Below are 25874 nucleotides of genomic sequence, written 5' to 3'. Positions count from 1 at the left end.
TTTTCTCCATATATGGCACATGTGTGCCACGTCCAAAAAAGCACTCCACTCGCTCAGAGAAGAGCGTTTTGGCACGTATGGAACACATTTAGTGTGATGTGCATTATTGCTTGGCACACACAACCATTGTTCGAAAATGCACTTTATTCGCTCTCAAACACATTGTAAGCAAAGGATGATAGGGCAGGTCATTGTGAGCCAGCGGAAGGTGCCAGGAGGCTCATTCCAAGTGTGCCTGACGCAGCTTCGCATCCCGTTCTGTCTGCAACAGTTTCATGTGGTTGAGAAGCACTGCTGTAGAGTTAGAGCCAAAATGAGAAAAAGTGTTTCTCTCGCTGTGAAAATGTATTTCAAGTTAGCTATAGGCTTTGTGGTAAAAATTTTCTCCATATATGGCACATGTGTGCCACGTCCAAAAAAGCACTCCACTCGCCCAGAGAAGCGCGTTTTGGCACTTATGGAACACATTTAGTGTGATGTGCATTATTGCTTGGCACACACAACCATTGTTCGAAAATGCACTTTATTCGCTCTCAAACACATTGTAAGCAAAGGATGATAGGGCAGTTCATTGTGAGCCAGCGGAAGGTGCCAGGAGGCTCATTCCAAGTGTGCCTGACGCAGCTTCGCATCCCGTTCTGCCTGAAACAGTTTCATGTGGCTGAGAAGCACTGCTGTAGAGTTAGAGCCAAAATGAGAAAAAGTGTTTCTCTCGCTGTGAAATTGTATTTCAAGCAAGCTATAGGCTTTGTGGTAAAAATTTTATCCATATATGGCACATGTGTGCCACGTCCAAAAAAGCACTCCACTCGCTCAGAGAAGAGCGTTTTGGCACTTATGGAACACATTTAGTGTGATGTGCATTATTGCTTGGCACACACAACCATTGTTCGAAAATGCACTTTATTCGCTCTCAAACATAGTGTAAGCAAAGGATGATAGGGCAGGTCATTGTGAGCCAGCGGAAGGTGCCAGGAGGCTCATTCCAAGTGTGCCTGACGCAGCTTCGCATCCCGTTCTGTCTGCAACAGTTTCATGTGGCTGAGAAGCACTGCTGTAGAGTTAGAGCGAAAATGAGAAAAAGTGTTTCTCTCGCTGTGAAAATGTATTTCAAGCAAGCTATAGGGTTTGTGGTAAAATTTTTCTCCATATATGGCACATGTGTGCCACGTCCAAAAAAACACTCCACTCGCTCAGAGAAGAGCGTTTTGGCACTTATGGAACACATTTAGTATGATGTGCATTATTGCTTGGCACACACAACCATTGTTCGAAAATGCACTTTATTCGCTCTCAAACATAGTGTAAGCAAAGGATGATAGGGCAGGTCATTGTGAGCCAGCGGAAGGTGCCAGGAGGCTCATTCCAAGTGTGCCTGACGCAGCTTCGCATCCCGTTCTGTCTTCAACAGTTTCATGTGGCTGAGAAGCACTGCTGTAGAGTTAGAGCCAAAATGAGAAAAAGTGTTTCTCTCGCTGTGAAAATGTATTTCAAGCAAGCTATAGGCTTTGTGGTAAATTTTTTCTCCATATATGGCACATGTGTGCCACGTCCAAAAAAGCACTCCACTCGCCCAGAGAAGCGCGTTTTGGAACTTATGGAACACATTTAGTGTGATGTGCATTATTGCTTGGCACACACAACCATTGTTCGAAAATGCACTTTATTCGCTCTCAAACATAGTGTAAGCAAAGGATGATAGGGCAGGTCATTGTGAGCCAGCGGAAGGTGCCAGGAGGCTCATTCCAAGTGTGCCTGACGCAGCTTCGCATCCCGTTCTGTCTGCAACAGTTTCATGTGGCTGAGAAGCACTGCTGTAGAGTTAGAGCCAAAATGAGAAAAAGTGTTTCTCTCGCTGTGAAAATGTATTTCAAGCAAGCTATAGGGTTTGTGGTAAAATTTTTCTCCATATATGGCACATGTGTGCCACGTCCAAAAAAGCACTCCACTCGCTCAGAGAAGAGCGTTTTGGCACGTATGGAACACATTTAGTGTGATGTGCATTATTGCTTGGCACACACAACCATTGTTCGAAAATGCACTTTATTCGCTCTCAAACACATTGTAAGCAAAGGAGATAGGGCAGTTCATTGTGAGCCAGCGGAAGGTGCCAGGAGGCTCATTCCAAGTGTGCCTGACGCAGCTTCGCATCCCGTTCTGTCTGCAACAGTTTCATGTGGCTGAGAAGCACTGCTGTAGAGTTAGAGCGAAAATGAGAAAAAGTGTTTCTCTCGCTGTGAAAATGTATTTCAAGCAAGCTATAGGCTTTGTGGTAAAAATTTTCTCCATATATGGCACATGTGTGCCACGTCCAAAAAAGCACTCCACTCGCTCAGAGAAGAGCGTTTTGGCACGTATGGAACACATTTAGTGTGATGTGCATTATTGCTTGGCACACACAACCATTGTTCGAAAATGCACTTTATTCGCTCTCAAACACATTGTAAGCAAAGGATGATAGGGCAGGTCATTGTGAGCCAGCGGAAGGTGCCAGGAGGCTCATTCCAAGTGTGCCTGACGCAGCTTCGCATCCCGTTCTCTCTGCAACAGTTTCATGTGGCTGAGAAGCACTGTTGTAGAGTTAGAGCGAAAATGAGAAAAAGTGTTTCTCTCGCTGTGAAAATGTATTTCAAGTTAGCTATAGGCTTTGTGGTAAAAATTTTCTCCATATATGGCACATGTGTGCCACGTCCAAAAAAGCACTCCACTCGCCCAGAGAAGCGCGTTTTGGCACTTATGGAACACATTTAGTGTGATGTGCATTATTGCTTGGCACACACAACCATTGTTCGAAAATGCACTTTATTCGCTCTCAAACACATTGTAAGCAAAGGATGATAGGGCAGGTCATTGTGAGCCAGCGGAAGGTGCCAGGAGGCTCATTCCAAGTGTGCCTGACGCAGCTTCGCATCCCGTTCTGTCTGCAACAGTTTCATGTGGTTGAGAAGCACTGCTGTAGAGTTAGAGCCAAAATGAGAAAAAGTGTTTCTCTCGCTGTGAAAATGTATTTCAAGCAAGATATTGGCTTTGTGGTAAAAATGTTCTCCATATATGGCACATGTGTGCCACGTCCAAAAAAGCACTCCACTCGCTCAGAAAAGAGCGTTTTGGCACTTATGGAACACATTTAGTGTGATGTGCATTATTGCTTGGCACACACAACCATTGTTCGAAAATGCACTTTATTCGCTCTCAAACACATTGTAAGCAAAGGATGATAGGGCAGTTCATTGTGAGCCAGCGGAAGGTGCCAGGAGGCTCATTCCAAGTGTGCCTGACGCAGCTTCGCATCCCGTTCTGTCTGCACCAGTTTCATGTGGCTGAGAAGCACTGCTGTAGAGTTAGAGCGAAAATGAGGAAAAGTGTTTCTCTCGCTGTGAAAATGTATTTCAAGCAAGCTATAGGGTTTGTGGTAAAATTTTTCTCCATATATGGCACATGTGTGCCACGTCCAAAAAAGCACTCCACTCGCTCAGAGAAGAGCGTTTTGGCACGTATGGAACACATTTAGTGTGATGTGCATTATTGCTTGGCACACACAACCATTGTTCGAAAATGCACTTTATTCGCTCTCAAACACATTGTAAGCAAAGGATGATAGGGCAGGTCATTGTGAGCCAGCGGAAGGTGCCAGGAGGCTCATTCCAAGTGTGCCTGACGCAGCTTCGCATCCCGTTCTGTCTGCAACAGTTTCATGTGGTTGAGAAGCACTGCTGTAGAGTTAGAGCCAAAATGAGAAAAAGTGTTTCTCTCGCTGTGAAAATGTATTTCAAGTTAGCTATAGGCTTTGTGGTAAAAATTTTCTCCATATATGGCACATGTGTGCCACGTCCAAAAAAGCACTCCACTCGCCCAGAGAAGCGCGTTTTGGCACTTATGGAACACATTTAGTGTGATGTGCATTATTGCTTGGCACACACAACCATTGTTCGAAAATGCACTTTATTCGCTCTCAAACACATTGTAAGCAAAGGATGATAGGGCAGTTCATTGTGAGCCAGCGGAAGGTGCCAGGAGGCTCATTCCAAGTGTGCCTGACGCAGCTTCGCATCCCGTTCTGCCTGAAACAGTTTCATGTGGCTGAGAAGCACTGCTGTAGAGTTAGAGCCAAAATGAGAAAAAGTGTTTCTCTCGCTGTGAAATTGTATTTCAAGCAAGCTATAGGCTTTGTGGTAAAAATTTTATCCATATATGGCACATGTGTGCCACGTCCAAAAAAGCACTCCACTCGCTCAGAGAAGAGCGTTTTGGCACTTATGGAACACATTTAGTGTGATGTGCATTATTGCTTGGCACACACAACCATTGTTCGAAAATGCACTTTATTCGCTCTCAAACATAGTGTAAGCAAAGGATGATAGGGCAGGTCATTGTGAGCCAGCGGAAGGTGCCAGGAGGCTCATTCCAAGTGTGCCTGACGCAGCTTCGCATCCCGTTCTGTCTGCAACAGTTTCATGTGGCTGAGAAGCACTGCTGTAGAGTTAGAGCGAAAATGAGAAAAAGTGTTTCTCTCGCTGTGAAAATGTATTTCAAGCAAGCTATAGGGTTTGTGGTAAAATTTTTCTCCATATATGGCACATGTGTGCCACGTCCAAAAAAACACTCCACTCGCTCAGAGAAGAGCGTTTTGGCACTTATGGAACACATTTAGTATGATGTGCATTATTGCTAGGCACACACAACCATTGTTCGAAAATGCACTTTATTCGCTCTCAAACATAGTGTAAGCAAAGGATGATAGGGCAGGTCATTGTGAGCCAGCGGAAGGTGCCAGGAGGCTCATTCCAAGTGTGCCTGACGCAGCTTCGCATCCCGTTCTGTCTTCAACAGTTTCATGTGGCTGAGAAGCACTGCTGTAGAGTTAGAGCCAAAATGAGAAAAAGTGTTTCTCTCGCTGTGAAAATGTATTTCAAGCAAGCTATAGGCTTTGTGGTAAATTTTTTCTCCATATATGGCACATGTGTGCCACGTCCAAAAAAGCACTCCACTCGCCCAGAGAAGCGCGTTTTGGAACTTATGGAACACATTTAGTGTGATGTGCATTATTGCTTGGCACACACAACCATTGTTCGAAAATGCACTTTATTCGCTCTCAAACATAGTGTAAGCAAAGGATGATAGGGCAGGTCATTGTGAGCCAGCGGAAGGTGCCAGGAGGCTCATTCCAAGTGTGCCTGACGCAGCTTCGCATCCCGTTCTGTCTGCAACAGTTTCATGTGGCTGAGAAGCACTGCTGTAGAGTTAGAGCGAAAATGAGAAAAAGTGTTTCTCTCGCTGTGAAAATGTATTTCAAGCAAGCTATAGGCTTTGTGGTAAAAATTTTCTCCATATATGGCACATGTGTGCCACGTCCAAAAAAGCACTCCACTCGCTCAGAGAAGAGCGTTTTGGCACGTATGGAACACATTTAGTGTGATGTGCATTATTGCTTGGCACACACAACCATTGTTCGAAAATGCACTTTATTCGCTCTCAAACACATTGTAAGCAAAGGATGATAGGGCAGGTCATTGTGAGCCAGCGGAAGGTGCCAGGAGGCTCATTCCAAGTGTGCCTGACGCAGCTTCGCATCCCGTTCTCTCTGCAACAGTTTCATGTGGCTGAGAAGCACTGTTGTAGAGTTAGAGCGAAAATGAGAAAAAGTGTTTCTCTCGCTGTGAAAATGTATTTCAAGTTAGCTATAGGCTTTGTGGTAAAAATTTTCTCCATATATGGCACATGTGTGCCACGTCCAAAAAAGCACTCCACTCGCCCAGAGAAGCGCGTTTTGGCACTTATGGAACACATTTAGTGTGATGTGCATTATTGCTTGGCACACACAACCATTGTTCGAAAATGCACTTTATTCGCTCTCAAACACATTGTAAGCAAAGGATGATAGGGCAGGTCATTGTGAGCCAGCGGAAGGTGCCAGGAGGCTCATTCCAAGTGTGCCTGACGCAGCTTCGCATCCCGTTCTGTCTGCAACAGTTTCATGTGGTTGAGAAGCACTGCTGTAGAGTTAGAGCCAAAATGAGAAAAAGTGTTTCTCTCGCTGTGAAAATGTATTTCAAGCAAGATATTGGCTTTGTGGTAAAAATGTTCTCCATATATTGCACATGTGTGCCACGTCCAAAAAAGCACTCCACTCGCTCAGAAAAGAGCGTTTTGGCACTTATGGAACACATTTAGTGTGATGTGCATTATTGCTTGGCACACACAACCATTGTTCGAAAATGCACTTTATTCGCTCTCAAACACATTGTAAGCAAAGGATGATAGGGCAGTTCATTGTGAGCCAGCGGAAGGTGCCAGGAGGCTCATTCCAAGTGTGCCTGACGCAGCTTCGCATCCCGTTCTGTCTGCACCAGTTTCATGTGGCTGAGAAGCACTGCTGTAGAGTTAGAGCGAAAATGAGGAAAAGTGTTTCTCTCGCTGTGAAAATGTATTTCAAGCAAGCTATAGGGTTTGTGGTAAAATTTTTCTCCATATATGGCACATGTGTGCCACGTCCAAAAAAGCACTCCACTCGCTCAGAGAAGAGCGTTTTGGCACGTATGGAACACATTTAGTGTGATGTGCATTATTGCTTGGCACACACAACCATTGTTCGAAAATGCACTTTATTCGCTCTCAAACACATTGTAAGCAAAGGATGATAGGGCAGGTCATTGTGAGCCAGCGGAAGGTGCCAGGAGGCTCATTCCAAGTGTGCCTGACGCAGCTTCGCATCCCGTTCTGTCTGCAACAGTTTCATGTGGTTGAGAAGCACTGCTGTAGAGTTAGAGCCAAAATGAGAAAAAGTGTTTCTCTCGCTGTGAAAATGTATTTCAAGTTAGCTATAGGCTTTGTGGTAAAAATTTTCTCCATATATGGCACATGTGTGCCACGTCCAAAAAAGCACTCCACTCGCCCAGAGAAGCGCGTTTTGGCACTTATGGAACACATTTAGTGTGATGTGCATTATTGCTTGGCACACACAACCATTGTTCGAAAATGCACTTTATTCGCTCTCAAACACATTGTAAGCAAAGGATGATAGGGCAGTTCATTGTGAGCCAGCGGAAGGTGCCAGGAGGCTCATTCCAAGTGTGCCTGACGCAGCTTCGCATCCCGTTCTGCCTGAAACAGTTTCATGTGGCTGAGAAGCACTGCTGTAGAGTTAGAGCCAAAATGAGAAAAAGTGTTTCTCTCGCTGTGAAATTGTATTTCAAGCAAGCTATAGGCTTTGTGGTAAAAATTTTATCCATATATGGCACATGTGTGCCACGTCCAAAAAAGCACTCCACTCGCTCAGAGAAGAGCGTTTTGGCACTTATGGAACACATTTAGTGTGATGTGCATTATTGCTTGGCACACACAACCATTGTTCGAAAATGCACTTTATTCGCTCTCAAACATAGTGTAAGCAAAGGATGATAGGGCAGGTCATTGTGAGCCAGCGGAAGGTGCCAGGAGGCTCATTCCAAGTGTGCCTGACGCAGCTTCGCATCCCGTTCTGTCTGCAACAGTTTCATGTGGCTGAGAAGCACTGCTGTAGAGTTAGAGCGAAAATGAGAAAAAGTGTTTCTCTCGCTGTGAAAATGTATTTCAAGCAAGCTATAGGGTTTGTGGTAAAATTTTTCTCCATATATGGCACATGTGTGCCACGTCCAAAAAAGCACTCCACTCGCTCAGAGAAGAGCGTTTTGGCACGTATGGAACACATTTAGTGTGATGTGCATTATTGCTTGGCACACACAACCATTGTTCGAAAATGCACTTTATTCGCTCTCAAACACATTGTAAGCAAAGGATGATAGGGCAGGTCATTGTGAGCCAGCGGAAGGTGCCAGGAGGCTCATTCCAAGTGTGCCTGACGCAGCTTCGCATCCCGTTCTGTCTGCAACAGTTTCATGTGGTTGAGAAGCACTGCTGTAGAGTTAGAGCCAAAATGAGAAAAAGTGTTTCTCTCGCTGTGAAAATGTATTTCAAGTTAGCTATAGGCTTTGTGGTAAAAATTTTCTCCATATATGGCACATGTGTGCCACGTCCAAAAAAGCACTCCACTCGCCCAGAGAAGCGCGTTTTGGCACTTATGGAACACATTTAGTGTGATGTGCATTATTGCTTGGCACACACAACCATTGTTCGAAAATGCACTTTATTCGCTCTCAAACACATTGTAAGCAAAGGATGATAGGGCAGTTCATTGTGAGCCAGCGGAAGGTGCCAGGAGGCTCATTCCAAGTGTGCCTGACGCAGCTTCGCATCCCGTTCTGCCTGAAACAGTTTCATGTGGCTGAGAAGCACTGCTGTAGAGTTAGAGCCAAAATGAGAAAAAGTGTTTCTCTCGCTGTGAAATTGTATTTCAAGCAAGCTATAGGCTTTGTGGTAAAAATTTTATCCATATATGGCACATGTGTGCCACGTCCAAAAAAGCACTCCACTCGCTCAGAGAAGAGCGTTTTGGCACTTATGGAACACATTTAGTGTGATGTGCATTATTGCTTGGCACACACAACCATTGTTCGAAAATGCACTTTATTCGCTCTCAAACATAGTGTAAGCAAAGGATGATAGGGCAGGTCATTGTGAGCCAGCGGAAGGTGCCAGGAGGCTCATTCCAAGTGTGCCTGACGCAGCTTCGCATCCCGTTCTGTCTGCAACAGTTTCATGTGGCTGAGAAGCACTGCTGTAGAGTTAGAGCGAAAATGAGAAAAAGTGTTTCTCTCGCTGTGAAAATGTATTTCAAGCAAGCTATAGGGTTTGTGGTAAAATTTTTCTCCATATATGGCACATGTGTGCCACGTCCAAAAAAACACTCCACTCGCTCAGAGAAGAGCGTTTTGGCACTTATGGAACACATTTAGTATGATGTGCATTATTGCTTGGCACACACAACCATTGTTCGAAAATGCACTTTATTCGCTCTCAAACATAGTGTAAGCAAAGGATGATAGGGCAGGTCATTGTGAGCCAGCGGAAGGTGCCAGGAGGCTCATTCCAAGTGTGCCTGACGCAGCTTCGCATCCCGTTCTGTCTTCAACAGTTTCATGTGGCTGAGAAGCACTGCTGTAGAGTTAGAGCCAAAATGAGAAAAAGTGTTTCTCTCGCTGTGAAAATGTATTTCAAGCAAGCTATAGGCTTTGTGGTAAATTTTTTCTCCATATATGGCACATGTGTGCCACGTCCAAAAAAGCACTCCACTCGCCCAGAGAAGCGCGTTTTGGAACTTATGGAACACATTTAGTGTGATGTGCATTATTGCTTGGCACACACAACCATTGTTCGAAAATGCACTTTATTCGCTCTCAAACATAGTGTAAGCAAAGGATGATAGGGCAGGTCATTGTGAGCCAGCGGAAGGTGCCAGGAGGCTCATTCCAAGTGTGCCTGACGCAGCTTCGCATCCCGTTCTGTCTGCAACAGTTTCATGTGGCTGAGAAGCACTGCTGTAGAGTTAGAGCCAAAATGAGAAAAAGTGTTTCTCTCGCTGTGAAAATGTATTTCAAGCAAGCTATAGGGTTTGTGGTAAAATTTTTCTCCATATATGGCACATGTGTGCCACGTCCAAAAAAGCACTCCACTCGCTCAGAGAAGAGCGTTTTGGCACGTATGGAACACATTTAGTGTGATGTGCATTATTGCTTGGCACACACAACCATTGTTCGAAAATGCACTTTATTCGCTCTCAAACACATTGTAAGCAAAGGATGATAGGGCAGTTCATTGTGAGCCAGCGGAAGGTGCCAGGAGGCTCATTCCAAGTGTGCCTGACGCAGCTTCGCATCCCGTTCTGTCTGCAACAGTTTCATGTGGCTGAGAAGCACTGCTGTAGAGTTAGAGCGAAAATGAGAAAAAATGTTTCTCTCGCTGTGAAAATGTATTTCAAGCAAGCTATAGGCTTTGTGGTAAAAATTTTCTCCATATATGGCACATGTGTGCCACGTCCAAAAAAGCACTCCACTCGCTCAGAGAAGAGCGTTTTGGCACGTATGGAACACATTTAGTGTGATGTGCATTATTGCTTGGCACACACAACCATTGTTCGAAAATGCACTTTATTCGCTCTCAAACACATTGTAAGCAAAGGATGATAGGGCAGGTCATTGTGAGCCAGCGGAAGGTGCCAGGAGGCTCATTCCAAGTGTGCCTGACGCAGCTTCGCATCCCGTTCTGTCTGCAACAGTTTCATGTGGCTGAGAAGCACTGCTGTAGAGTTAGAGCGAAAATGAGAAAAAGTGTTTCTCTCGCTGTGAAAATGTATTTCAAGCAAGCTATAGGGTTTGTGGTAAAATTTTTCTCCATATATGGCACATGTGTGCCACGTCCAAAAAAGCACTCCACTCGCTCAGAGAAGAGCGTTTTGGCACGTATGGAACACATTTAGTGTGATGTGCATTATTGCTTGGCACACACAACCATTGTTCGAAAATGCACTTTATTCGCTCTCAAACACATTGTAAGCAAAGGATGATAGGGCAGTTCATTGTGAGCCAGCGGAAGGTGCCAGGAGGCTCATTCCAAGTGTGCCTGACGCAGCTTCGCATCCCGTTCTGTCTGCAACAGTTTCATGTGGCTGAGAAGCACTGCTGTAGAGTTAGAGCGAAAATGAGAAAAAGTGTTTCTCTCGCTGTGAAAATGTATTTCAAGCAAGCTATAGGCTTTGTGGTAAAAATTTTCTCCATATATGGCACATGTGTGCCACGTCCAAAAAAGCACTCCACTCGCTCAGAGAAGAGCGTTTTGGCACGTATGGAACACATTTAGTGTGATGTGCATTATTGCTTGGCACACACAACCATTGTTCGAAAATGCACTTTATTCGCTCTCAAACACATTGTAAGCAAAGGATGATAGGGCAGGTCATTGTGAGCCAGCGGAAGGTGCCAGGAGGCTCATTCCAAGTGTGCCTGACGCAGCTTCGCATCCCGTTCTGTCTGCAACAGTTTCATGTGGCTGAGAAGCACTGCTGTAGAGTTAGAGCCAAAATGAGAAAAAGTGTTTCTCTCGCTGTAAAAATGTATTTCAAGCAAGCTATAGGCTTTGTGGTAAATTTTTTCTCCATATATGGCACATGTGTGCCACGTCCAAAAAAGCACTCCACTCGCCCAGAGAAGCGCGTTTTGGCACTTATGGAACACATTTAGTGTGATGTGCATTATTGCTTGGCACACACAACCATTGTTCGAAAATGCACTTTATTCGCTCTCAAACACATTGTAAGCAAAGGATGATAGGGCAGGTCATTGTGAGCCAGCGGAAGGTGCCAGGAGGCTCATTCCAAGTGTGCCTGACGCAGCTTCGCATCCCGTTCTGTCTGCAACAGTTTCATGTGGCTGAGAAGCACTGCTGTAGAGTTAGAGCGAAAATGAGAAAAAGTGTTTCTCTCGCTGTGAAAATGTATTTCAAGCAAGCTATAGGGTTTGTGGTAAAATTTTTCTCCATATATGGCACATGTGTGCCACGTCCAAAAAAACACTCCACTCGCTCAGAGAAGAGCGTTTTGGCACTTATGGAACACATTTAGTATGATGTGCATTATTGCTTGGCACACACAACCATTGTTCGAAAATGCACTTTATTCGCTCTCAAACATAGTGTAAGCAAAGGATGATAGGGCAGGTCATTGTGAGCCAGCGGAAGGTGCCAGGAGGCTCATTCCAAGTGTGCCTGACGCAGCTTCGCATCCCGTTCTGTCTTCAACAGTTTCATGTGGCTGAGAAGCACTGCTGTAGAGTTAGAGCCAAAATGAGAAAAAGTGTTTCTCTCGCTGTGAAAATGTATTTCAAGCAAGCTATAGGGTTTGTGGTAAAATTTTTCTCCATATATGGCACATGTGTGCCACGTCCAAAAAAGCACTCCACTCGCTCAGAGAAGAGCGTTTTGGCACGTATGGAACACATTTAGTGTGATGTGCATTATTGCTTGGCACACACAACCATTGTTCGAAAATGCACTTTATTCGCTCTCAAACACATTGTAAGCAAAGGATGATAGGGCAGTTCATTGTGAGCCAGCGGAAGGTGCCAGGAGGCTCATTCCAAGTGTGCCTGACGCAGCTTCGCATCCCGTTCTGTCTGCAACAGTTTCATGTGGCTGAGAAGCACTGCTGTAGAGTTAGAGCGAAAATGAGAAAAAATGTTTCTCTCGCTGTGAAAATGTATTTCAAGCAAGCTATAGGCTTTGTGGTAAAAATTTTCTCCATATATGGCACATGTGTGCCACGTCCAAAAAAGCACTCCACTCGCTCAGAGAAGAGCGTTTTGGCACGTATGGAACACATTTAGTGTGATGTGCATTATTGCTTGGCACACACAACCATTGTTCGAAAATGCACTTTATTCGCTCTCAAACACATTGTAAGCAAAGGATGATAGGGCAGTTCATTGTGAGCCAGCGGAAGGTGCCAGAAGGCTCATTCCAAGTGTGCCTGACGCAGCTTCGCATCCCGTTCTGTCTGCAACAGTTTCATGTGGCTGAGAAGCACTGCTGTAGAGTTAGAGCGAAAATGAGAAAAAGTGTTTCTCTCGCTGTGAAATTGTATTTCAAGCAAGCTATAGGCTTTGTGGTAAAAATTTTATCCATATATGGCACATGTGTGCCACGTCCAAAAAAGCACTCCACTCGCTCAGAGAAGAGCGTTTTGGCACTTATGGAACACATTTAGTGTGATGTGCATTATTGCTTGGCACACACAACCATTGTTCGAAAATGCACTTTATTCGCTCTCAAACATAGTGTAAGCAAAGGATGATAGGGCAGGTCATTGTGAGCCAGCGGAAGGTGCCAGGAGGCTCATTCCAAGTGTGCCTGACGCAGCTTCGCATCCCGTTCTGTCTGCAACAGTTTCATGTGGCTGAGAAGCACTGCTGTAGAGTTAGAGCGAAAATGAGAAAAAGTGTTTCTCTCGCTGTGAAAATGTATTTCAAGCAAGCTATAGGGTTTGTGGTAAAATTTTTCTCCATATATGGCACATGTGTGCCACGTCCAAAAAAACACTCCACTCGCTCAGAGAAGAGCGTTTTGGCACTTATGGAACACATTTAGTATGATGTGCATTATTGCTTGGCACACACAACCATTGTTTGAAAATGCACTTTATTCGCTCTCAAACATAGTGTAAGCAAAGGATGATAGGGCAGGTCATTGTGAGCCAGCGGAAGGTGCCAGGAGGCTCATTCCAAGTGTGCCTGACGCAGCTTCGCATCCCGTTCTGTCTTCAACAGTTTCATGTGGCTGGGAAGCACTGCTGTAGAGTTAGAGCCAAAATGAGAAAAAGTGTTTCTCTCGCTGTGAAAATGTATTTCAAGCAAGCTATAGGGTTTGTGGTAAAACTTTTCTCCATATATGGCACATGTGTGCCACGTCCAAAAAAGCACTCCACTCGCTCAGAGAAGAGCGTTTTGGCACGTATGGAACACATTTAGTGTGATGTGCATTATTGCTTGGCACACACAACCATTGTTCGAAAATGCACTTTATTCGCTCTCAAACACATTGTAAGCAAAGGATGATAGGGCAGTTCATTGTGAGCCAGCGGAAGGTGCCAGGAGGCTCATTCCAAGTGTGCCTGACGCAGCTTCGCATCCCGTTCTGTCTGCAACAGTTTCATGTGGCTGAGAAGCACTGCTGTAGAGTTAGAGCGAAAATGAGAAAAAATGTTTCTCTCGCTGTGAAAATGTATTTCAAGCAAGCTATAGGCTTTGTGGTAAAAATTTTCTCCATATATGGCACATGTGTGCCACGTCCAAAAAAGCACTCCACTCGCTCAGAGAAGAGCGTTTTGGCACGTATGGAACACATTTAGTGTGATGTGCATTATTGCTTGGCACACACAACCATTGTTCGAAAATGCACTTTATTCGCTCTCAAACACATTGTAAGCAAAGGATGATAGGGCAGGTCATTGTGAGCCAGCGGAAGGTGCCAGGAGGCTCATTCCAAGTGTGCCTGACGCAGCTTCGCATCCCGTTCTGTCTGCAACAGTTTCATGTGGCTGAGAAGCACTGCTGTAGAGTTAGAGCGAAAATGAGAAAAAGTGTTTCTCTCGCTGTGAAAATGTATTTCAAGCAAGCTATAGGGTTTGTGGTAAAATTTTTCTCCATATATGGCACATGTGTGCCACGTCCAAAAAAGCACTCCACTCGCTCAGAGAAGAGCGTTTTGGCACGTATGGAACACATTTAGTGTGATGTGCATTATTGCTTGGCACACACAACCATTGTTCGAAAATGCACTTTATTCGCTCTCAAACAAATTGTAAGCAAAGGATGATAGGGCAGTTCATTGTGAGCCAGCGGAAGGTGCCAGGAGGCTCATTCCAAGTGTGCCTGACGCAGCTTCGCATCCCGTTCTGTCTGCAACAGTTTCATGTGGCTGAGAAGCACTGCTGTAGAGTTAGAGCGAAAATGAGAAAAAGTGTTTCTCTCGCTGTGAAAATGTATTTCAAGCAAGCTATAGGCTTTGTGGTAAAAATTTTCTCCATATATGGCACATGTGTGCCACGTCCAAAAAAGCACTCCACTCGCTCAGAGAAGAGCGTTTTGGCACGTATGGAACACATTTAGTGTGATGTGCATTATTGCTTGGCACACACAACCATTGTTCGAAAATGCACTTTATTCGCTCTCAAACACATTGTAAGCAAAGGATGATAGGGCAGGTCATTGTGAGCCAGCGGAAGGTGCCAGGAGGCTCATTCCAAGTGTGCCTGACGCAGCTTCGCATCCCGTTCTGTCTGCAACAGTTTCATGTGGCTGAGAAGCACTGCTGTAGAGTTAGAGCCAAAATGAGAAAAAGTGTTTCTCTCGCTGTAAAAATGTATTTCAAGCAAGCTATAGGCTTTGTGGTAAATTTTTTCTCCATATATGGCACATGTGTGCCACGTCCAAAAAAGCACTCCACTCGCCCAGAGAAGCGCGTTTTGGCACTTATGGAACACATTTAGTGTGATGTGCATTATTGCTTGGCACACACAACCATTGTTCGAAAATGCACTTTATTCGCTCTCAAACACATTGTAAGCAAAGGATGATAGGGCAGGTCATTGTGAGCCAGCGGAAGGTGCCAGGAGGCTCATTCCAAGTGTGCCTGACGCAGCTTCGCATCCCGTTCTGTCTGCAACAGTTTCATGTGGCTGAGAAGCACTGCTGTAGAGTTAGAGCGAAAATGAGGAAAAGTGTTTCTCTCGCTGTGAAAATGTATTTCAAGCAAGCTATAGGGTTTGTGGTAAAATTTTTCTCCATATATGGCACATGTGTGCCACGTCCAAAAAAGCACTCCACTCGCTCAGAGAAGAGCGTTTTGGCACGTATGGAACACATTTAGTGTGATGTGCATTATTGCTTGGCACACACAACCATTGTTCGAAAATGCACTTTATTCGCTCTCAAACACATTGTAAGCAAAGGATGATAGGGCAGTTCATTGTGAGCCAGCGGAAGGTGCCAGAAGGCTCATTCCAAGTGTGCCTGACGCAGCTTCGCATCCCGTTCTGTCTGCAACAGTTTCATGTGGCTGAGAAGCACTGCTGTAGAGTTAGAGCGAAAATGAGAAAAAGTGTTTCTCTCGCTGTGAAAATGTATTTCAAGCAAGCTATAGGCTTTGTGGTAAAAATGTTCTCCATATATGGCACATGTGTGCCACGTCCAAAAAAGCACTCCACTCGCTCAGAGAAGAGCGTTTTGGCACGTATGGAACACATTTAGTGTGATGTGCATTATTGCTTGGCACACACAACCATTGTTCGAAAATGCACTTTATTCGCTCTCAAACATAGTGTAAGCAAAGGATGATAGGGCAGGTCATTGTGAGCCAGCGGAAGGTGCCAGGAGGCTCATTCCAAGTGTGCCTGACGCAGCTTCGCATCCCGTTCTGTCTGCAACAGTTTCATGTGGCTGAGAAGCACTGCTGTAGAGTTAGAGCGAAAATGAGAAAAAGTGTTTCTCTCGCTGTGAAAATGTATTTCAAGCAAGCCAGAGGGTTTGTGGTAAAATTTTTCTCCATATATGGCACATGTGTGCCACGTCCAAAAAAGCACTCCACTCGCTCAGAGAAGAGCGTTTTGGCACTTATGGAACACATTTAGTGTGATGTGCATTATTGCTTGGCACACACAACCATTGTTCGAAAATGCACTTTATTCGCTCCCAAACATAGTGTAAGCAAAGGATGATAGGGCAAGTCATTGTGAGCCAGCGGAAGGTGCCAGGAGGCTCATTCCAAGTGTGCCTGACGCAGCTTCGCATCCCGTTCTCTCTGCAACAGTTTCATGTGGCTGAGAAGCACTGCTGTAGAGTTAGAGCCAAAATGAGAAAAAGTGTTTCTCTCGCTGTGAAATTGTATTTCAAGCAAGCTATAGGCTTTGTGGTAAAAATGTTCTCCATATATGGCACATGTGTGCCACGTCCAAAAAAGCACTCCACTCGCTCAGAAAAGAGCGTTTTGGCACTTATGGAACACATTTAGTGTGATGTGCATTATTGCTTGGCACACACAACCATTGTTCGAAAATGCACTTTATTCGCTCTCAAACACATTGTAAGCAAAGGATGATAGGGCAGTTCATTGTGAGCCAGCGGAAGGTGCCAGGAGGCTCATTCCAAGTGTGCCTGACGCAGCTTCGCATCCCGTTCTGCCTGAAACAGTTTCATGTGGCTGAGAAGCACTGCTGTAGAGTTAGAGCCAAAATGAGAAAAAGTGTTTCTCTCGCTGTGAAATTGTATTTCAAGCAAGCCATAGGCTTTGTGGTAAAAATTTTATCCATATATGGCACATGTGTGCCACGTCCAAAAAAGCACTCCACTCGCTCAGAGAAGAGCGTTTTGGCACTTATGGAACACATTTAGTGTGATGTGCATTATTGCTTGGCACACACAACCATTGTTCGAAAATGCACTTTATTCGCTCTCAAACACATTGTAAGCAAAGGATGATAGGGCAGGTCATTGTGAGCCAGCGGAAGGTGCCAGGAGGCTCATTCCAAGTGTGCCTGACGCAGCTTCGCATCCCGTTCTGTCTGCAACAGTTTCATGTGGCTGAGAAGCACTGCTGTAGAGTTAGAGCGAAAATGAGAAAAAGTGTTTCTCTCGCTGTGAAAATGTATTTCAAGCAAGCTATAGGGTTTGTGGTAAAATTTTTCTCCATATATGGCACATGTGTGCCACGTCCAAAAAAGCACTCCACTCGCTCAGAGAAGAGCGTTTTGGCACTTATGGAACACATTTAGTGTGATGTGCATTATTGCTTGGCACACACAACCATTGTTCGAAAATGCACTTTATTCGCTCTCAAACATAGTGTAAGCAAAGGATGATAGGGCAGGTCATTGTGAGCCAGCGGAAGGTGCCAGGAGGCTCATTCCAAGTGTGCCTGACGCAGCTTCGCATCCCGTTCTGTCTGCAACAGTTTCATGTGGCTGAGAAGCACTGCTGTAGAGTTAGAGCGAAAATGAGAAAAAGTGTTTCTCTCGCTGTGAAAATGTATTTCAAGCAAGCCAGAGGGTTTGTGGTAAAATTTTTCTCCATATATGGCACATGTGTGCCACGTCCAAAAAAGCACTCCACTCGCTCAGAGAAGAGCGTTTTGGCACTTATGGAACACATTTAGTGTGATGTGCATTATTGCTTGGCACACACAACCATTGTTCGAAAATGCACTTTATTCGCTCCCAAACATAGTGTAAGCAAAGGATGATAGGGCAAGTCATTGTGAGCCAGCGGAAGGTGCCAGGAGGCTCATTCTAAGTGTGCCTGACGCAGCTTCGCATCCCGTTCTCTCTGCAACAGTTTCATGTGGCTGAGAAGCACTGCTGTAGAGTTAGAGCCAAAATGAGAAAAAGTGTTTCTCTCGCTGTGAAATTGTATTTCAAGCAAGCTATAGGCTTTGTGGTAAAAATTTTATCCATATATGGCACATGTGTGCCACGTCCAAAAAAGCACTCCACTCGCTCAGAGAAGAGCGTTTTGGCACTTATGGAACACATTTAGTGTGATGTGCATTATTGCTTGGCACACACAACCATTGTTCGAAAATGCACTTTATTCGCTCTCAAACACATTGTAAGCAAAGGATGATAGGGCAGGTCATTGTGAGCCAGCGGAAGGTGCCAGGAGGCTCATTCCAAGTGTGCCTGACGCAGCTTCGCATCCCATTCTGCCTGCAACAGTTTCATGTGGCTGAGAAGCACTGCTGTAGAGTTAGAGCCAAAATGAGAAAAAGTGTTTCTCTCGCTGTGAAATTGTATTTCAAGCAAGCTATAGGCTTTGTGGTAAAAATGTTCTCCATATATGGCACATGTGTGCCACGTCCAAAAAAGCACTCCACTCGCTCAGAAAAGAGCGTTTTGGCACTTATGGAACACATTTAGTGTGATGTGCATTATTGCTTGGCACACACAACCATTGTTCGAAAATGCACTTTATTCGCTCTCAAACACATTGTAAGCAAAGGATGATAGGGCAGTTCATTGTGAGCCAGCGGAAGGTGCCAGGAGGCTCATTCCAAGTGTGCCTGACGCAGCTTCGCATCCCGTTCTGCCTGAAACAGTTTCATGTGGCTGAGAAGCACTGCTGTAGAGTTAGAGCCAAAATGAGAAAAAGTGTTTCTCTCGCTGTGAAATTGTATTTCAAGCAAGCCATAGGCTTTGTGGTAAAAATTTTATCCATATATGGCACATGTGTGCCACGTCCAAAAAAGCACTCCACTCGCTCAGAGAAGAGCGTTTTGGCACTTATGGAACACATTTAGTGTGATGTGCATTATTGCTTGGCACACACAACCATTGTTCGAAAATGCACTTTATTCGCTCTCAAACACATTGTAAGCAAAGGATGATAGGGCAGGTCATTGTGAGCCAGCGGAAGGTGCCAGGAGGCTCATTCCAAGTGTGCCTGACGCAGCTTCGCATCCCGTTCTGTCTGCAACAGTTTCATGTGGCTGAGAAGCACTGCTGTAGAGTTAGAGCGAAAATGAGAAAAAGTGTTTCTCTCGCTGTGAAAATGTATTTCAAGCAAGCTATAGGGTTTGTGGTAAAATTTTTCTCCATATATGGCACATGTGTGCCACGTCCAAAAAAGCACTCCACTCGCTCAGAGAAGAGCGTTTTGGCACTTATGGAACACATTTAGTGTGATGTGCATTATTGCTTGGCACACACAACCATTGTTCGAAAATGCACTTTATTCGCTCCCAAACATAGTGTAAGCAAAGGATGATAGGGCAAGTCATTGTGAGCCAGCGGAAGGTGCCAGGAGGCTCATTCCAAGTGTGCCTGACGCAGCTTCGCATCCCGTTCTGTCTGCAACAGTTTCATGTGGCTGAGAAGCACTGCTGTAGAGTTAGAGCCAAAATGAGAAAAAGTGTTTCTCTCGCTGTGAAAATGTATTTCAAGCAAGATATTGGCTTTGTGGTAAAAATGTTCTCCATATATGGCACATGTGTGCCACGTCCAAAAAAGCACTCCACTCGCTCAGAAAAGAGCGTTTTGGCACTTATGGAACACATTTAGTGTGATGTGCATTATTGCTTGGCACACACAACCATTGTTCGAAAATGCACTTTATTCGCTCTCAAACACATTGTAAGCAAAGGATGATAGGGCAGTTCATTGTGAGCCAGCGGAAGGTGCCAGGAGGCTCATTCCAAGTGTGCCTGACGCAGCTTCGCATCCCGTTCTGTCTGCAACAGTTTCATGTGGCTGAGAAGCACTGCTGTAGAGTTAGAGCGAAAATGAGAAAAAGTGTTTCTCTCGCTGTGAAAATGTATTTCAAGCAAGCTATAGGGTTTGTGGTAAAATTTTTCTCCATATATGGCACATGTGTGCCACGTCCAAAAAAGCACTCCACTCGCTCAGAGAAGAGCGTTTTGGCACTTATGGAACACATTTAGTGTGATGTGCATTATTGCTTGGCACACACAACCATTGTTCGAAAATGCACTTTATTCGCTCCCAAACATAGTGTAAGCAAAGGATGATAGGGCAAGTCATTGTGAGCCAGCGGAAGGTGCCAGGAGGCTCATTCCAAGTGTGCCTGACGCAGCTTCGCATCCCGTTCTGTCTGCAACAGTTTCATGTGGCTGAGAAGCACTGCTGTAGAGTTAGAGCCAAAATGAGAAAAAGTGTTTCTCTCGCTGTGAAAATGTATTTCAAGCAAGCTATAGGCTTTGTGGTAAAAGTTTTCTCCATATATGGCACATGTGTGCCACGTCCAAAAAAGCACTCCACTCGCTCAGAGAAGAGCGTTTTGGCACTTATGGAACACATTTAGTGTGATGTGCATTATTGCTTGGCACACAACCATTGTTCGAAAATGCACTTTCTTCGCTCTCAAACACATTGTAAGCAAAGGATGATAGGGCAGTTCATTGTGAGCCAGCGGAAGGTGCCAGGAGGCTCATTCCAAGTGTGCCTGACGCAGCTTCGCATCCCGTTCTGTCTGCAACAGTTTCATGTGGCTGAGAAGCACTGCTGTAGAGTTAGAGCGAAAATGAGAAAAAGTGTTTCTCTCGCTGTGAAATTGTATTTCAAGCACGCTATAGGCTTTGTGGTAAAAATTTTATCCATATATGGCACATGTGTGCCACGTCCAAAAAAGCACTCCACTCGCTCAGAGAAGAGCGTTTTGGCACGTATGGAACACATTTAGTGTGATGTGCATTATTGCTTGGCACACACAACCATTGTTCGAAAATGCACTTTATTCGCTCTCAAACACATTGTAAGCAAAGGATGATAGGGCAGGTCATTGTGAGCCAGCGGAAGGTGCCAGGAGGCTCATTCCAAGTGTGCCTGACGCAGCTTCGCATCCCATTCTCTCTGCAACAGTTTCATGTGGCTGAGAAGCACTGTTGTAGAGTTAGAGCGAAAATGAGAAAAAGTGTTTCTCTCGCTGTGAAAATGTATTTCAAGTTAGCTATAGGCTTTGTGGTAAAAATTTTCTCCATATATGGCACATGTGTGCCACGTCCAAAAAAGCACTCCACTCGCCCAGAGAAGCGCGTTTTGGCACTTATGGAACACATTTAGTGTGATGTGCATTATTGCTTGGCACACACAACCATTGTTCGAAAATGCACTTTATTCGCTCTCAAACACATTGTAAGCAAAGGATGATAGGGCAGGTCATTGTGAGCCAGCGGAAGGTGCCAGGAGGCTCATTCCAAGTGTGCCTGACGCAGCTTCGCATCCCGTTCTGTCTGCAACAGTTTCATGTGGTTGAGAAGCACTGCTGTAGAGTTAGAGCCAAAATGAGAAAAAGTGTTTCTCTCGCTGTGAAAATGTATTTCAAGCAAGATATTGGCTTTGTGGTAAAAATGTTCTCCATATATGGCACATGTGTGCCACGTCCAAAAAAGCACTCCACTCGCTCAGAAAAGAGCGTTTTGGCACTTATGGAACACATTTAGTGTGATGTGCATTATTGCTTGGCACACACAACCATTGTTCGAAAATGCACTTTATTCGCTCTCAAACATAGTGTAAGCAAAGGATGATAGGGCAGGTCATTGTGAGCCAGCGGAAGGTGCCAGGAGGCTCATTCCAAGTGTGCCTGACGCAGCTTCGCATCCCGTTCTGTCTGCAACAGTTTCATGTGGCTGAGAAGCACTGCTGTAGAGTTAGAGCGAAAATGAGAAAAAGTGTTTCTCTCGCTGTGAAAATGTATTTCAAGCAAGCCAGAGGGTTTGTGGTAAAATTTTTCTCCATATATGGCACATGTGTGCCACGTCCAAAAAAGCACTCCACTCGCTCAGAGAAGAGCGTTTTGGCACTTATGGAACACATTTAGTGTGATGTGCATTATTGCTTGGCACACACAACCATTGTTCGAAAATGCACTTTATTCGCTCCCAAACATAGTGTAAGCAAAGGATGATAGGGCAAGTCATTGTGAGCCAGCGGAAGGTGCCAGGAGGCTCATTCCAAGTGTGCCTGACGCAGCTTCGCATCCCGTTCTCTCTGCAACAGTTTCATGTGGCTGAGAAGCACTGCTGTAGAGTTAGAGCCAAAATGAGAAAAAGTGTTTCTCTCGCTGTGAAATTGTATTTCAAGCAAGCTATAGGCTTTGTGGTAAAAATTTTATCCATATATGGCACATGTGTGCCACGTCCAAAAAAGCACTCCACTCGCTCAGAGAAGAGCGTTTTGGCACTTATGGAACACATTTAGTGTGATGTGCATTATTGCTTGGCACACACAACCATTGTTCGAAAATGCACTTTATTCGCTCTCAAACACATTGTAAGCAAAGGATGATAGGGCAGGTCATTGTGAGCCAGCGGAAGGTGCCAGGAGGCTCATTCCAAGTGTGCCTGACGCAGCTTCGCATCCCGTTCTGTCTGCAACAGTTTCATGTGGCTGAGAAGCACTGCTGTAGAGTTAGAGCGAAAATGAGAAAAAGTGTTTCTCTCGCTGTGAAAATGTATTTCAAGCAAGCTATAGGGTTTGTGGTAAAATTTTTCTCCATATATGGCACATGTGTGCCACGTCCAAAAAAGCACTCCACTCGCTCAGAGAAGAGCGTTTTGGCACTTATGGAACACATTTAGTGTGATGTGCATTATTGCTTGGCACACACAACCATTGTTCGAAAATGCACTTTATTCGCTCTCAAACATAGTGTAAGCAAAGGATGATAGGGCAGGTCATTGTGAGCCAGCGGAAGGTGCCAGGAGGCTCATTCCAAGTGTGCCTGACGCAGCTTCGCATCCCGTTCTGCCTGAAACAGTTTCATGTGGCTGAGAAGCACTGCTGTAGAGTTAGAGCCAAAATGAGAAAAAGTGTTTCTCTCGCTGTGAAATTGTATTTCAAGCAAGCCATAGGCTTTGTGGTAAAAATTTTATCCATATATGGCACATGTGTGCCACGTCCAAAAAAGCACTCCACTCGCTCAGAGAAGAGCGTTTTGGCACTTATGGAACACATTTAGTGTGATGTGCATTATTGCTTGGCACACACAACCATTGTTCGAAAATGCACTTTATTCGCTCTCAAACACATTGTAAGCAAAGGATGATAGGGCAGGTCATTGTGAGCCAGCGGAAGGTGCCAGGAGGCTCATTCCAAGTGTGCCTGACGCAGCTTCGCATCCCGTTCTGTCTGCAACAGTTTCATGTGGCTGAGAAGCACTGCTGTAGAGTTAGAGCGAAAATGAGAAAAAGTGTTTCTCTCGCTGTGAAAATGTATTTCAAGCAAGCTATAGGGTTTGTGGTAAAATTTTTCTCCATATATGGCACATGTGTGCCACGTCCAAAAAAGCACTCCACTCGCTCAGAGAAGAGCGTTTTGGCACTTATGGAACACATTTAGTGTGATGTGCATTATTGCTTGGCACACACAACCATTGTTCGAAAATGCACTTTATTCGCTCCCAAACATAGTGTAAGCAAAGGATGATAGGGCAAGTCATTGTGAGCCAGCGGAAGGTGCCAGGAGGCTCATTCCAAGTGTGCCTGACGCAGCTTCGCATCCCGTTCTGTCTGCAACAGTTTCATGTGGCTGAGAAGCACTGCTGTAGAGTTAGAGCCAAAATGAGAAAAAGTGTTTCTCTCGCTGTGAAAATGTATTTCAAGCAAGATATTGGCTTTGTGGTAAAAATGTTCTCCATATATGGCACATGTGTGCCACGTCCAAAAAAGCACTCCACTCGCTCAGAAAAGAGCGTTTTGGCACTTATGGAACACATTTAGTGTGATGTGCATTATTGCTTGGCACACACAACCATTGTTCGAAAATGCACTTTATTCGCTCTCAAACACATTGTAAGCAAAGGATGATAGGGCAGTTCATTGTGAGCCAGCGGAAGGTGCCAGGAGGCTCATTCCAAGTGTGCCTGACGCAGCTTCGCATCCCGTTCTGTCTGCAACAGTTTCATGTGGCTGAGAAGCACTGCTGTAGAGTTAGAGCGAAAATGAGAAAAAGTGTTTCTCTCGCTGTGAAAATGTATTTCAAGCAAGCTATAGGGTTTGTGGTAAAATTTTTCTCCATATATGGCACATGTGTGCCACGTCCAAAAAAGCACTCCACTCGCTCAGAGAAGAGCGTTTTGGCACTTATGGAACACATTTAGTGTGATGTGCATTATTGCTTGGCACACACAACCATTGTTCGAAAATGCACTTTATTCGCTCCCAAACATAGTGTAAGCAAAGGATGATAGGGCAAGTCATTGTGAGCCAGCGGAAGGTGCCAGGAGGCTCATTCCAAGTGTGCCTGACGCAGCTTCGCATCCCGTTCTGTCTGCAACAGTTTCATGTGGCTGAGAAGCACTGCTGTAGAGTTAGAGCCAAAATGAGAAAAAGTGTTTCTCTCGCTGTGAAAATGTATTTCAAGCAAGCTATAGGCTTTGTGGTAAAAGTTTTCTCCATATATGGCACATGTGTGCCACGTCCAAAAAAGCACTCCACTCGCTCAGAGAAGAGCGTTTTGGCACTTATGGAACACATTTAGTGTGATGTGCATTATTGCTTGGCACACAACCATTGTTCGAAAATGCACTTTCTTCGCTCTCAAACACATTGTAAGCAAAGGATGATAGGGCAGTTCATTGTGAGCCAGCGGAAGGTGCCAGGAGGCTCATTCCAAGTGTGCCTGACGCAGCTTCGCATCCCGTTCTGTCTGCAACAGTTTCATGTGGCTGAGAAGCACTGCTGTAGAGTTAGAGCGAAAATGAGAAAAAGTGTTTCTCTCGCTGTGAAATTGTATTTCAAGCACGCTATAGGCTTTGTGGTAAAAATTTTATCCATATATGGCACATGTGTGCCACGTCCAAAAAAGCACTCCACTCGCTCAGAGAAGAGCGTTTTGGCACGTATGGAACACATTTAGTGTGATGTGCATTATTGCTTGGCACACACAACCATTGTTCGAAAATGCACTTTATTTGCTCTCAAACACATTGTAAGCAAAGGATGATAGGGCAGGTCATTGTGAGCCAGCGGAAGGTGCCAGGAGGCTCATTCCAAATGTGCCTGACGCAGCTTCGCATCCCATTCTCTCTGCAACAGTTTCATGTGGCTGAGAAGCACTGTTGTAGAGTTAGAGCGAAAATGAGAAAAAGTGTTTCTCTCGCTGTGAAAATGTATTTCAAGTTAGCTATAGGCTTTGTGGTAAAAATTTTCTCCATATATGGCACATGTGTGCCACGTCCAAAAAAGCACTCCACTCGCCCAGAGAAGCGCGTTTTGGCACTTATGGAACACATTTAGTGTGATGTGCATTATTGCTTGGCACACACAACCATTGTTCGAAAATGCACTTTATTCGCTCTCAAACACATTGTAAGCAAAGGATGATAGGGCAGGTCATTGTGAGCCAGCGGAAGGTGCCAGGAGGCTCATTCCAAGTGTGCCTGACGCAGCTTCGCATCCCGTTCTGTCTGCAACAGTTTCATGTGGTTGAGAAGCACTGCTGTAGAGTTAGAGCCAAAATGAGAAAAAGTGTTTCTCTCGCTGTGAAATTGTATTTCAAGCAAGCTATAGGCTTTGTGGTAAAAATGTTCTCCATATATGGCACATGTGTGCCACGTCCAAAAAAGCACTCCACTCGCTCAGAAAAGAGCGTTTTGGCACTTATGGAACACATTTAGTGTGATGTGCATTATTGCTTGGCACACACAACCATTGTTCGAAAATGCACTTTATTCGCTCTCAAACACATTGTAAGCAAAGGATGATAGGGCAGTTCATTGTGAGCCAGCGGAAGGTGCCAGGAGGCTCATTCCAAGTGTGCCTGACGCAGCTTCGCATCCCGTTCTCTCTGCAACAGTTTCATGTGGCTGAGAAGCACTGCTGTAGAGTTAGAGCCAAAATGAGAAAAAGTGTTTCTCTCGCTGTGAAATTGTATTTCAAGCAAGCTATAGGCTTTGTGGTAAAAATTTTATCCATATATGGCACATGTGTGCCACGTCCAAAAA

This window comes from Doryrhamphus excisus, linkage group LG18 (genome assembly GCF_037039965.1).
Source record: "Doryrhamphus excisus strain RoL-2023G ecotype Guam linkage group LG18, RoL_Dexc_Guam_v1.1, whole genome shotgun sequence".
In the NCBI taxonomy this organism is placed as follows: Eukaryota; Metazoa; Chordata; class Actinopteri; order Syngnathiformes; family Syngnathidae; genus Doryrhamphus; species Doryrhamphus excisus.
This window is presented reverse-complemented; position numbering follows the sequence as displayed.